The sequence below is a fragment of the Suncus etruscus genome, chromosome 5, assembly GCF_024139225.1.
Source record: "Suncus etruscus isolate mSunEtr1 chromosome 5, mSunEtr1.pri.cur, whole genome shotgun sequence".
Classification (NCBI taxonomy): Eukaryota; Metazoa; Chordata; class Mammalia; order Eulipotyphla; family Soricidae; genus Suncus; species Suncus etruscus.
Window position 1 is genome coordinate 66,720,801 of NC_064852.1, and position 14,009 is coordinate 66,734,809.

Genomic DNA, 14,009 nt, shown 5'->3' on the forward strand with positions numbered 1-14,009 from the left:
TGGACTCAAGTAAATGGAAGCATTGTATTTAGTCTTTAAGTATTAGTGATTCGTTGTAATTTTAATGTGAGTCTCATCTGCAAATATTGTGATGTATCCTAACTATAGAGCCTATATTTTCTGTGACATTACTTTACAAGAAAAAAAACTATGACAACATAACTAAAGTGTTTGGAGTTGAAGTCATCAGATTAGTGTGCATCTTAACTCTTAACAATATTTTTTTAGACGAAAATAGATATTAAAATAGACAAATTCACACAGAAAAGAAGGGTTAGAGACAGAAACTAGAGTTAAGACAATAGATACTTCCAGTACTGATATCAGTTATCATAAACATAAAACTTGAGAAGGAATAAGTAAATAAATAGTACAGAACCATATTCTAATGGTGTCAGGGAATTGAATGAAATAGAGAATTTTAAGAATTAAAAAGTGATTATAGTATCAGGGAAAATATTAACAGTGAAAATTATTAATTGTTGACTATGAAGTTAAATAAAAGCAGTATAATGTTAAGAAATAGAGCTGGGAGATACATATAGGCAAAAAGTAAGGATAGACTCTGGAAGAAGCAATTGAGGTACTAGAATTTACAATACTGTTGATATATTCTTGTGCACATATTCTAAAACCACACCCTCTACCAGAGACTGACTGATAGACTCCTTCCATTTACTCTGCCCACCTGCCTTTTAAACTTACATCTGTAAGCAAATTTTCTAATTCTAATGACTTTGTTCATGCAAAGTTTCATAGATGAAGTTTCTCAGGAGAGATATGAGAGGGCTCAAAATATGATGTCAAACTTTTAAGCTTTTCATGTTCTTTTTTCATTTCAACTTATTTTTGATGGCTTTCTTTAATAATAAATACTGCTGTGCTGGAAATGGCAAAGTACCATGGCAGATACAAAGGTGGCAGGGACACAGTCTTGTCTCAGTGTTTTTTATTTATTTGAAAAAAAAAAGAAGGGAAACGATCATTCTTTGATAGACCACACAAAAAGCACACATGCTCTGTATTAAGGGCCAGGGATAAAGCCTGCCACCTGTGACTGGGGAAGTGAGTACTTGTAGCTAAAGAAAAACATTCCCAATTTCTTGAGCTTAAATTCAATATGAGAAGCAAAGAGGAATAACACCTAACCAAAGTCAGGCAAAGCATAGCAACATAAATTCTGAAGTCACTGTTCTAAGGTACTTCTCTACCTAGAAAGTTACATAATTAAAATAAAGGCACAAATCTAAGAGAACAAGCTTCATTGGAGAATGATAGAATTACCTTAGAAGTAAAATCTAAAGGAGAGAAGGATCAGGTAAAAGATTAGAGAAATAAATTTTGACTAAAAACAAAAGCTTTCAGAAAATTGTGCCTTTTCAGCTTTCAATATATCCACTATTTCTTAAGCTTCCCAATAAAATCATCTTTATTAACACCTTCTACAAAGCTGCTCACATGTTGTTTTGCTTCAGCACGTCTGAACTCCAAATGGTTGTCATTAGTCATTCTGAAGCCTTAGTTTATTTTATTTATGACTTGCTCCAATAAACACAGTATTCCTACATGAAATTTAATGTGAACTTTTGTCAGTGATTACTATTCAACATGTGGTCTCTAAACCCTGCTGTACCCCATAGTACTTAATGAGCACTCACTCAACCTGAATTTATAGAGCACTTGCTACTCAGCCAGAACAGTGCTAGGTGTTTCTCAATCTTGTTTCTCAACCTTCAATATTCATATTTATTTTACTGGGCCTTAATACTAGCCAATCCAATACCATCAATTGAAATTGCAAAATTTGCTTAAATAAAAACCAGTGGCTACTTACATGATACATTAATTTTGATTTAGTGAGGTCTTTCTTGACTTACAAAACAATAAAAAGACATAGAGGAATCTGTGGCTAGTTAAATATTTCTATCCTAACATTTTGTATTTGTTCAACAGTTATTGAAATTAAGTATGTGCTAAGCATGACTATATTTATGATGTTTCAATAAATGAAACAGATGAAAATTATAGGCTTAAATAAAATTTAATTTTAGGAGTTGCAGATAAACAATAGATAGAAGTGAAAGGAAAATATATAAAATAGTAAGGTAATAAGCTTACAGATTAAATTGAAAACATTAAGATCTGAACATTCCAAGCACAGAAAACAACCTAAATATAAAAGTTCTATTGAGAGGGTTAGCTTGAAAAAACAAGAAGTAACAACATGTGTAATGAATCTGAAGTGAGTACAAGAAAGAGGCAGAGAAAAAACTGACACAGTGACAGAAATAGAGGCAGAGATAAGACAGATAGCTAAACAAAGATCGTCTTTGTTGTCCAAATCTAGGACACTGCTGAGAGTCAACATTACAGCAAATAACACATCAAAATGCATGTGGAGTACATGGGAAAACATGGAACAATAGAATCATATCTACCAAGAGGTCCCATTGGAGTTTTTCTTCCCAAAATTGACAAGTGAATTAGAAGAAGGTGTAGAGTGAATAGAGAATGCCTTGGGTGCTGATGACTTTGAGTACATTCACAATCACGGTTTTTGTTATAAGTAACATTTGCCATAATTCAAGCTGGGGAGAATGGGTTTGAAGCAGGGTCACCATGAGAATTAATAAACCAAGACAGTCCTAATAGAAACAGCATTGATGTCAGGGGGCTTCCAGCCTTGTAGACCAAGAGTGTGCCAAACTGACTTTCCTCTGAAATTTTTATTGACCAGACTCAAATTCACATGGAAGGAGTGGCAGACATTCAAATACCTATCTCATGCTAATCAAGCCTTGGTGGGCCTTTATATTTCAAAAGGATTGAGTGAAGTGAAGAGGAAGACAGAGCAGTCTTTGTTTTGGGTAAAGAAGGGTGTGATCTCCGTGCTTATAGCAATAGGCCTTCAGATAATTTTGTTATTAAAAAGAACAGATGAACATTATATTCAAGGATATAATGGACACATTTCTTTTTCTTTTTTCACTTAGAAAGTTTTCTGTTACCAAAAAACTCATATGCATAATAGAGTTTTATATTATGTTTTGAAAGTCTGCTTTCACTGTTGTTTGATACACAAATGTTACTATTTATTATTCCTTTACATGATGCTTTGACTGGCAAAATATATATGGACAGCATGTAAATGTTCCACTAAGAAGCATATTCAGTCCATATACCTTACCAAATTATTTAAGCCAGATTGTATACCAACTATCAAAAATATTTTCATCATGCCCATTATTAAATTGAAAATTCATCATTCACAAGCAATTTACATTGCTCAATAATCCTATACTTTATTTGAGATTAGGTAAAATTGGTATATATATGTATATATAAACATACACACACATATATACACATATAGATATGTAGGCATATATATGTTGTCTACAACATATATATTTTTTGTTTGTTTTTTGGGTCATAATCGGTAGCACTCAGGGGTTATTCCTGGCTCTATGCTCAGAAATCGCTCCTGGCAGGCTTGGGGGACCATATGGGGTGCCAGGATTCGAACCACCATCCTTTTGCACACAAGGCAAACACCTTACCTCCATGCTATGTCTCCAGCCCCCAACTTCTAATTTTTTAATACTTTCTTTTTAATCAACACCCTGTAATGCTCAGAAATTACTTTTGGCTCTTTGTTTAGAAATTACTCCTGTTGGGCTTGGGGAGCTATATGGGATATTGGGAATAAAACCTGTGTTGGCCACATACAAGGCAAATGCCCTACTCACATAGTGAATGATAAAGTTGCTAAAGACAATATTGGGGATACAAACAGCTGCATCTAAATAAGCTCAAATTAATGTTATTGGAGACTAGTGAATTACGATTGCTTCCTTTATATTAATTTCTATAGTTTGAGAAATTTTTTGTTTCCACTGTGCCTTCCAGAGAATTTCTAAATGATTACCTTTCTTTAGTATAGTAGTCAATTTTTCTTTAGCCTCTCGTATTTCACACTGCCAGTAAGTTTCATTACAGAATTTTTATGGTATAAAAAAGGGAAGCATGGTGTCACTTATAACCAAATTAAAAATTAAACTGTCAAACCAAACTACTAAGTAATTATTTTATCTTTTACTACAAAATATCCTTATGATCAATTAGTTACATGGTAAAAAAAAAAAAGCATAGAGCAAGGAATGAATAAATCAAACTTATATAAAATCAGACTCCTTAGTTCAAATTCTGATTTCACATATCTTGACATGGTTTTCACTGGCAAGTTCTCTAACCTGACTTGGTTTTATTTACTCCATTTAAAAATAATAAACAAATTAATACAAGAAAACAGTCCATTATATTGAGGCTATGACAATAATACAGGTAAGACATGTAGAAATTCTTAAGTTTGAGATAGTAGATGGCATGTACCCAGGTCTGACATATCACTAAGTTCTCATTAGATGGCATTAGGTATTATTTGACACCTCATTAGGTATCATTGGGTAATATCTCATTAAATATCATTAGGTATTATATTTGAGAACAGGGTCTCATTCATATGTCTAGCAGAAAATTTTAGCTGCTACATAAGGAAAAATAGTGTCTGCAAACAATGAGATGTGATATTTCCTTTAAATTTCTTTAAAAAATGTTTTTAAGAATTCATCTTTCTGTGAATATAAAGAGGGACTTGAATAGGGACCAGAGATAGATTTTAGCTAGAAACGCTTGAATCAGATCACAATGAGGAAAGGTATTCTTATTTGTGCCCAAGATTTTTATGTTTAATAGATTCAGTGTTTCAAAAATAAGATATGTAAGCTGAATATAATTTTGTAAATTATAACTTTTGTCTACTGGGAAAATTATTTCCTTTTTAATTTTTTCAAAATAATTTATTTTCTATTGATCTCTGATGATCCTATAACAGCTTGTAATTAGTCTTTAAGTCTGTACTGAGGAAAGTAAATGTTCTAAATGCCCTTAACTACCATTGATTGACAGCTGTCACAACAAGGCTAAAGACGTCTTGGAGATTAGCAGCTTGGTTGTCAGTACCATACATAGAATGATCAGGTACTAAACTAAAAGATATCTGTGAGCATGAATCTATGTTTAACATTATTTTTGTTTGGGAAATTCTGACTACTTGCTAGCATATGACTGCCAGACATTTGAAAAATGCACCGATCAGTAATTTCCAACTCAACTGCTACATTCCAGGACATTTGACATTAAATATTTTCTTTTATGAAAAAATAGTAGTATCCTAGGTTAAAGTTCTTCTGCACTTAGTTGAACAACATTCCTATTCTTAATGCAGATATTAAAACTAAAAGCAAAAAGGAGAGTGTCAACAATTTGTATGAAAATCATTGTAGATCTATTTGACTATATTATAAACTTGTCAATTAACAGATTTACCTTTTAAGTGTGAAATCAATGATTTTTTGGATATAAAAAATCAAAGCATTTATTTTGTTAATTTTCTGCATTATTCAATAACTAAATATATATATTTATTAAAGTGCCATGCATTATAACACTCTATACCCCTCAGATTTTCAGCATTGAAAATGAATGTGTATTTATTACACATTAAAATTCACCATTGAGAATCTGATACTTTCTTTAATTATGATTTTCTTTGGGCCGGAGAGATAGCACAGCGGCATTTTCCTTGCAAGCAGCCGATCCAGGACCAGAGGTGGTTGGTTCGAATCCCGGTGTCCCATATGGTCCCCCGTGCCTGCCAGGAGCTATTTCTGAGCAGACAGCCAGGAGTAACCCCTGAGCATCACCGGGTGTGGCCCAAAAACAAACAAAAATAATTATTTTTTCTTGTTTCATAAAAATATTTTTGAATCAGAGATTTGACATTTTTTATTCCATGTTTAAGTTCATGAATGAGAAATAAAGTTTTATAAAAATAAAACCATTAAGCAACCAAATAAGTGCAGAATTTTAATTAAAAAATATATGAACATTTTTACTGAAATCATGTTTTGCAGTAAATTAATTAAAAATTATGTTTACCAAGCTATTTGGTTTAAGGTGCTTACTGAGCTATTAATTTAAGATAAAATTATAAAATTATTTTTATATTATCTTGAATGTATGTAAATAAAAATAAACTTCAGTTTGACATTAACTGTGATATTTTATCATATGATATTTCGCATTTAAATTGTTCAAAAGGTTTAATGCATACTTAGTGCAACATTCTATAAGAAAAAGTGAATATATTTTTATAGCTTACAGTATAGGAAGACTAATACCTTTAACTTAAGGATAATTTTTCTATTTTCTTTATGAAAAGAAGTTTCACTTATTTAAAATTTAGATATACACTATTGCATATTAAAATGCTACGAAGATTATTGAAGTTGATTGCGAATGCTTTAATTGGTTAGGCCTATACTATTAGACAACTTTCTTTATTTGCTTTAAATATCAAGCAGCCATAATTATAATATTTATACTTTACAACATAAAACAAAGAAAATAATAAAATATTGACATGAACCGCCAATTCATTGGCAAAGAGAAAAGTCAAAACGGTTGTTCAATTGATACCATTAAGTATTATAGCTAATTAGTTCATAATTAAGCAATTGGAGTGTATCATCATTATTAAGCAATGCTTATTGCATCTTTTATTTTTACATAAATCAATAACATATAATTGGCTACATATGCTCATCAGTCTTACACAACATGAGTTTGCTTATTTTATTTATATGTAAGAGTGGCATTTGATATTTGATATAATTTGGAGATGTGGCTTTGTGATTAAATTTGGTGGCTGTGTCAGTTCCAGTATGTATTTAATGCAGCTCACTTCTACATCTGGAAATGTTGAACATTTGTTGGGTACATTGCTTCTAATGCTGAAGATTTATGTAATGATGTAGGAATTACATGTCTATGTCTATATTCACTGTAGTTGATTTGCTGAAAAATTATATTCTATCTTTGTAGGGTGCTGTGGCAATTAGCTATAGTAGTGGTTTCATTGGCTATTAAACAGGAAGATAGTTGAGGTTCAGGCTAGGGTAATTAATATCTTAATGATCTTATGACAACGAATTTCAAAAATTCTGCTTAGGCATTCTTTCTTTTGAACTTGAAAAATGAGGCATTGAGAACTTGGAAATTTCATATTTCTACGGAGAAATCTGTAAGAAAAATAATATTATACAAAATAAAACTAAATATTTTTATTAAAAATTGAGATCAATTGATGCAAGACATAATCTAGAAGAAACATTAAAAGTATTTTTGGAAGACTATATTTTCAGGGACCATTTCTATAGTATGTGACTAGAGAAGTTTCTCTGATCATGTAGAGTACCCGAAGCCATGAGGAGGAGCCAGAGAGTCCTCTCCTGAGCATGAAGCTGGCTCTAGGCATTGCTTCTGTGACTGTCTTTGGCCATTGATGATCAGTTTCCTTAAAAAAAATAATAATAATTTTGGGGGCTGGGTGGTGGCACAAGTGGTAGGGCATCTGCCTTGCATGTGCTAACCTAGAACGGACCACGGTTCAATCCCCTGGCATCCCATATGGTACCCCCCAAGCCAGGAGCAATTTCTGAGCACATAGCCAGAAGTGACCCCTGAGCATCACCGGGTGTGGCCCAAAAACCAAAAAAAAAAGAAGAAAGTAAAAAGTAATTCTTCAAATAAATGGAAATAAAAGAACACTAAAGAATTATTTAAATTCACATAAAAAAAACAATGCTTGTTTAGATAAGGGCAAAATTAGCTATATAATACAGTATATCAGCACTTTTATGTCTTTATTTTCTTTTTCTTTAATCTTATTTTTAACATATTATATAAAGCAATGATCATACATTTGTGATAATATATTCTTTTTTTCTCTTTTTTTTTGGTTTTTGTTTTTTTGGGCCACATTCGGTTATGCTCTCAGAAGTCGCTCCTGGCTTGGGGGATCATATGGGACACCAGAGGATCGAACCACAGTCCGTTCTAGGCTAGCGCTGGCAAGGCAGACACCTTATCTCTAGCGCCATCACACCAGCCTGGTAATATATTCTTAAAATGGCAGAACAAAGAAGTGATCAAAAGCACTATATGTAAAATTTTTATAATAATGGAATTAAGCCAGTGATAATATAAGTTATTAAAATTAAAATATCAATTGTAATCAAAGAAACATGAAAAAGAGACTAAAATAACAAAGGAAGTCTAAAATAGTTCAGTAGTAAGGTACATATCTTGAAGATCTGAAGCTTCAAGTTCTGTCCCTGACTTGCCTGCAACTTCTATTCTGAGAGTGATTTCAATGAAATTAGGATTTGTGATTCCCAGTAATACAAGAAATTATGAACTCTGACTACTACAATAGATTCTTTTGGGAACAATGAACCCTAGAGCTAAGGGTGTGTAACAACTGACCATGGCTATCTCAATAGCAACAATAAAGAAAATTAGAGTAGGTATAATAAAGAAAGGCAAAATATGTAGAAAAGTGTTGTATAATAATTTTAAACAGTTATCCTAATATCTATGAAGTCCAGAGATAAATTCTTACATTTATTTTTCAATAACATTAAAATAAAACTATGCTCAGAAAATTCAATGGCCGTGGGGTCTGGAGTGATAGTGCAGAGGAGAGGGTGTTTGCATTGCTCACTACTAATCCAGGTTCAATCCCAAAAATCCCTATGATTCCCAGAGCACTGCCAACAGTAATATTTGAGTGAAGAACCAGGACCAACCCTGAGTACAACCAGGGGTGGTCCCAAACCCCCCAGAATAAATAAGTCCAATGAATAATCAACTTTTTCAATAATTAATTATATATCATGTATTTGTTATTTTTACAATATTATACATTTTGTATAATAGTAAGAGAAATGAAGAACATTCATAAATACACACTATTGTGAAACAGTTAAAATGAATTAATAATTGGTTTTGGGATACCTTGAAAAATTCTTGTAAAAGAATGAAGTTAGTGCTATTCTTTGTACTACGTATGAAAAACAATTCAAAATAAAGAGACTAAGTAATTAACACATCTCCCAAGAGGGTTTGGAACATAGTGCAGAAGTACAACACTTGCCTTGTTACATAAGACCCTAAATTCAATCCTAGCATGCTCACGTGCATGCACAGAGAGAAAAATTCAGGATCATTATGATAAAAGAAATGAAAAGATAGTACTTCTCTCTTGATAATAGAAGCAGCAAGATGTAGGCATGCTAAAATGTCATCCAATCTCTCTTTTTTCCATCAGAAATATTAATTCACAGAAGAACTCTTCTCTGTAAGACTCCAACCTCTCCTATAATCTGCAAAATACTTCCATTCAACTGAAACTTTAAGAAGTCTGAGGAATGACCTTTGCACTGTTCCTTGCAGAGGTCCTGAACCACCCCACCAGGAACATCTTCTGTGAGCACATTATTGGTGGTGAGCTTTCACTGTCTAATGATACCCAGAACAACATGTAGAAACAGCACTACAAGCATGACATGGGGAAACTCACAGGCCAACAGCATACAGAATGAATATGGCCATACAGAAGGAAGAATGAAGAATTAATGATTACCCAAAAATTGCCAACTAATTATTTAGCCTCACACATAAGGAGTTTAGAGAAGAAATGTGGATGAACCAGAAAGCATGGATCAAGCTACATGAACCACAAATAAGAATCAAGAGTATATAAAAGTAAAAAACAGAAAACTCCAATCTGAAAACACAGGACTGAAAAACTTAGTAGGTAAAATGAAAAGCTTGCTCAACAGAGTAACAGCAGATGAGGACAGAATCAGTAAGCTGGAAGATGAGATAAATAACAACTCCATACAACAGAAGAAATTAGAAATGAGCCTTAAATCTAAAGATCAGACAATGAAAAAAAGCTTCAAAGAATGTCAATAGATAAAAATAGAAGTCTCTGATAAACTCAACAGAAAAAATAATGTAAGAATAAGTGGAGTCTCAGAGACCCAGGGGAAAATCTCCAGGAGAAATCAAAGGTCAAGGACATCATTGCAGAGAAACTCCCAGAGCTAAAAACTGCATGCAATCAAATCCTGCATACCTAAAAAGTACCAGCCAAAAGATATCTGAAGTAAAGCACCCCAACATACATCCTACCAAGAATGATGAATTCCACAGACAGGGAAAGAATATTGAAAGCAACAATATCAAAAAGAGAAATTACATTCAATCCTTAGGACTTACAGCCTACCTGTCACAATAAATCCTCAAGGACAGAAGACAGTGGAGAAATACAGTGACAAAACTCAATGAAATGAATGCTTCATCTGTAATACTGCACCCAGCCAAATGCATTTTTAGGTTTGAATGAAGCATACATAGCTTCACACACACACACACACACACACACACACACACACACACACACACACACACAAATCTCAGAAATTTAAAAAAAACTCAAAAGTAGCCTTAAAAGAAAAACTGAAAGGTCAACTTTAAGACAAGACAGAACAAAATACACATTAAATTCCTACATAAAGTAACAATAAATAATTGACAATTATCTCTCTCAAATTCAATGGATTAAATACACCACATATGAGACACAGAGTGACAAGATGGATTAAAATAGCTAAATCCAATATTTTGTTTTCTTTAGGAAATATATCAGAATAGTCAGAACAAACATAGATTCAAAATCAAAGGTTGGAGGATAATAAGCCAAGATAACAACATCCTTAAAAAGCTGTAGTGGCCATATTAATATCAGATGATGTAAATTTTAGACTTAGAAATGTTATAGGGAACAAGGATGGACATTTCATAATAATCAAGTATATGCACAACAGAAATAAATCATACTCCTAAACATATACACACCCAATGAATGACCAGTATAATTTTTAATACAATTGTTGACAAATCTGAAACAAGAAATCAATAGCAAGACAATAATAGTGGGAGACCTCAACACTGCCATGTCAACCTTTAAGAGGTCAATAGGCTTAATCTCAACAAGAACATACTAGATCTGAAAGGAGAATAGGAAGACAACAGATATACAGAGGGCAATACATCCCCAGAAAACTGGATAAACATTCTTTCCCAGTGTACATGTTTAAACCACATGTTATCTCATAAAAAACCTCCATAATAACAAAAGGATAGAAATTTTACAAACTACCTACTCCAGGTAGACCACAAGCTGTCTCATAAAACATATCGCCATAAAATCCAGAGGACTGAAATTGTACATACTTTTTCAGATCAAAATGCACTGAAATTAGAAGTGAAATGCAAAGTGACACAGAATAAAAACATCTGAAAATAAACAGCTTACTACTAAACGAACAGTGTGTCAGAAATGAAATCAGAGAGGAAATCAAGATTTTTTGGAAATAAATGCGAATGAAGACACAAATTATCAACTTTATGGGACAGAGCAAAAGCAGTAATAAGAGGAAAAATTATAGCTTTACAGGCACACATCAGAAAGGAAGAATGGGTCTACATAAATAATGTAAATACACAACTTATAAAATTACAAAATGATCAATAAAATGAAACAAGAATAGGTAAGGAGAAGGAAATAACGAAGCTAAAAGCAGAAATCAATAAAGTGAAAATTCAAAAACAATAAGAAAGATCAATGAAAGCAAAAGTTGGTTCTTTGAAAAAAATAAAAAAGATTAATAAAATACTAGCAAAATCACAAAAAGGGAGAGAGAAGCTTAATAAATCAGAACAGAAATAAAAAAGGGAGCAATCCCTACAGATACTGCAGAAATTTAAAGGGTAATCAGAGATTTCTTTGAGAAACTCTATACCATGAAACATAAGAACTTGGAAAAAAATGGATAAATTCTTGGATTCTTATAATCTTCCATGGTTGAATCAGGATAATCTAGCATACAAAATTAGACCCATCACTACTGATACAATTAAAATGGTAATCAAAAGTCTTCCCCAAAACAAAAGCCCCGGTCCAGATGGATTCACTAATGGATTTTTTTTAGGGGGGGTTGTTTTTGTTATTTGGGTCACACTCGGCAGCGCTCAGGGGTTACTACTCCTGGCTCTACACTCAGAAATTGCTTTTGACAGGCTCGGTGGACCATATGGGATGCTGGGATTCTAATCACCATCCTTCTGCATGCAAGTCAAACACCTTACCTCCCTGCTATTTCTCTGGTCCAGAATTCTTTCAAACCTTACAAGATGTCCTACTTCCAGTCCTTTTAAGGCTTCTCATGAAATTGAAGAAACAGAAAAATTTCCAAATATTTTTATGAAGGTAACATCATGTTGATACCAAAGGCAAACAGAGATGCTCAAAAATAACAAAACTACAGGCAAATATCCCTGATGAACATAGATACATAGATCCTCAACAAAATCATAGCAAATAGGATCCAACACCTCATCTACAAGATCATACACCATGACCTTTCATTCCAAAAAAGCAAGTTTAGTTCAACATAAGTATATCAATCAACATAATACACAATATGAACAAAAGAAGAAAAGCCATATGATCATATCAATAGATGCATATAAAGCATTAAATAAGGTCCACCACCCATTCATGATAAAAGCTATCAAGGAGGTGGGAATGAATAAACTTTTCTCAATTTAATCAAGGCCATCTACCAAAAGACAAGGGCAAATATTATCAATGAGGATAAACTAAAAACCTTTCCTCTAAAATCTGATCCAAGACCAGGCAGCCCCCTCTCACCACTCTTATTCAGGCTATAAAATCAACACACAAAAATCAATGACCTTCTTATCCATAAATAGTGATAAAAAAGAAATGTACACTAAAAAAGCAATTCATTCATATTAATATTACAGAAAGTCAAATACGTTGGAGTCAACCTAACTAAAGAGGTTGAAGGACCTACACAAAGAAAACTACAAAACCCTGCTTCAAGAAATAAAAAGAGAACACAAAAAAAATTGAAACAAATACCCTGCTCACAGTTTGGCAAGACTGTCAATATTAAAATGGCAACAATCCCTAAAGCATTGCACAGATTTAATGCAATTCCACTAAGGATACCCATGACATTCTTCAAAAAATAGATTAAACACCCCTGAAATTTATTTGGAATAATAAACACCCACAAATAGCTAAAGCAATCCTAAGGAAAAATATGAGAAGTAGTACTTTCCCCAACTTTAAATTCTACTACAAAGCAATAGTCATTAAAACAGCATGGTATTGGGATAAAGACAAATCCTCGAATCAATAGAATAGACGTGAGTATTCAGCGAGTGTTCACAAGACTTATAATTAATATTTAATAAAGGTGCAAGAAATGCAAAATGGAGCAAGGATAACTGGTCTGCCACATGCCAACAAGCAAACTAGGACCTTCATTTAATACCATGTATAAAGGTCAAACCTAAATGAATTAAATATGTTGATATCAGACTGACCTGGAACCACAGGTATTAGAAGAACATATAGGTAAAACGCTTCATAACATTGAGTCTAAAGGCATCTTCAAGGAGGAAACATCACTGTCTAAACAAGTGGAAGCAAAGATAAAAAAATTGGACTATATTAATCTGAGAAGTTTCTGTAACTAAAAGGAAGCAGGAACTATGATATAAAGTCCATCCACTGAGTGGATGGATAAGGGGCTAATACTTAAGATATACAAGGTACTGACCAAACTTTATAAAAAGGAAACATCTAACCTCATCCAAAAATGGGAAAAATAAATGAACAAACACTTCCTCAATGAAGGAATACAAAAGGCCAAAAGGCACATGAAAAAATGCTCAATGTCAGTAATCATAGGGAGATACAAATCAAAACAAAAATAAGGTACTATCTTATGCCACAGAGACTGGCACACATCACAGAAAAACAAGAACAATCAGTGCTGGCAGAGATGTGGGAAGAAAGGAACTCTTACTCACTGCTGGTGGGAATGCTGTCTAGTCCAGCCTTTATGAAAAATAACATGAATAATTTCTTCAAAAACTGGAAATTGAGCTCCTATGTGATTCAGCTATACCACTCCTAGGGATATACTCTAGGAACACAAAAG

The 14,009-nt window shown here is 33.0% G+C and overlaps 1 non-coding gene across 1 annotated transcript; it reads left to right on the top strand.

Annotated features, from left to right (window-relative positions):
• Positions 1-7,249: 7,249 nt before the first annotated feature.
• Positions 7,250-7,467, top strand: LOC126010386 (small nucleolar RNA U3). The gene has a single exon (XR_007496429.1). It is a non-coding gene; the product is annotated as a small nucleolar RNA U3 (small nucleolar RNA).
• Positions 7,468-14,009: the final 6,542 nt, after the last annotated feature.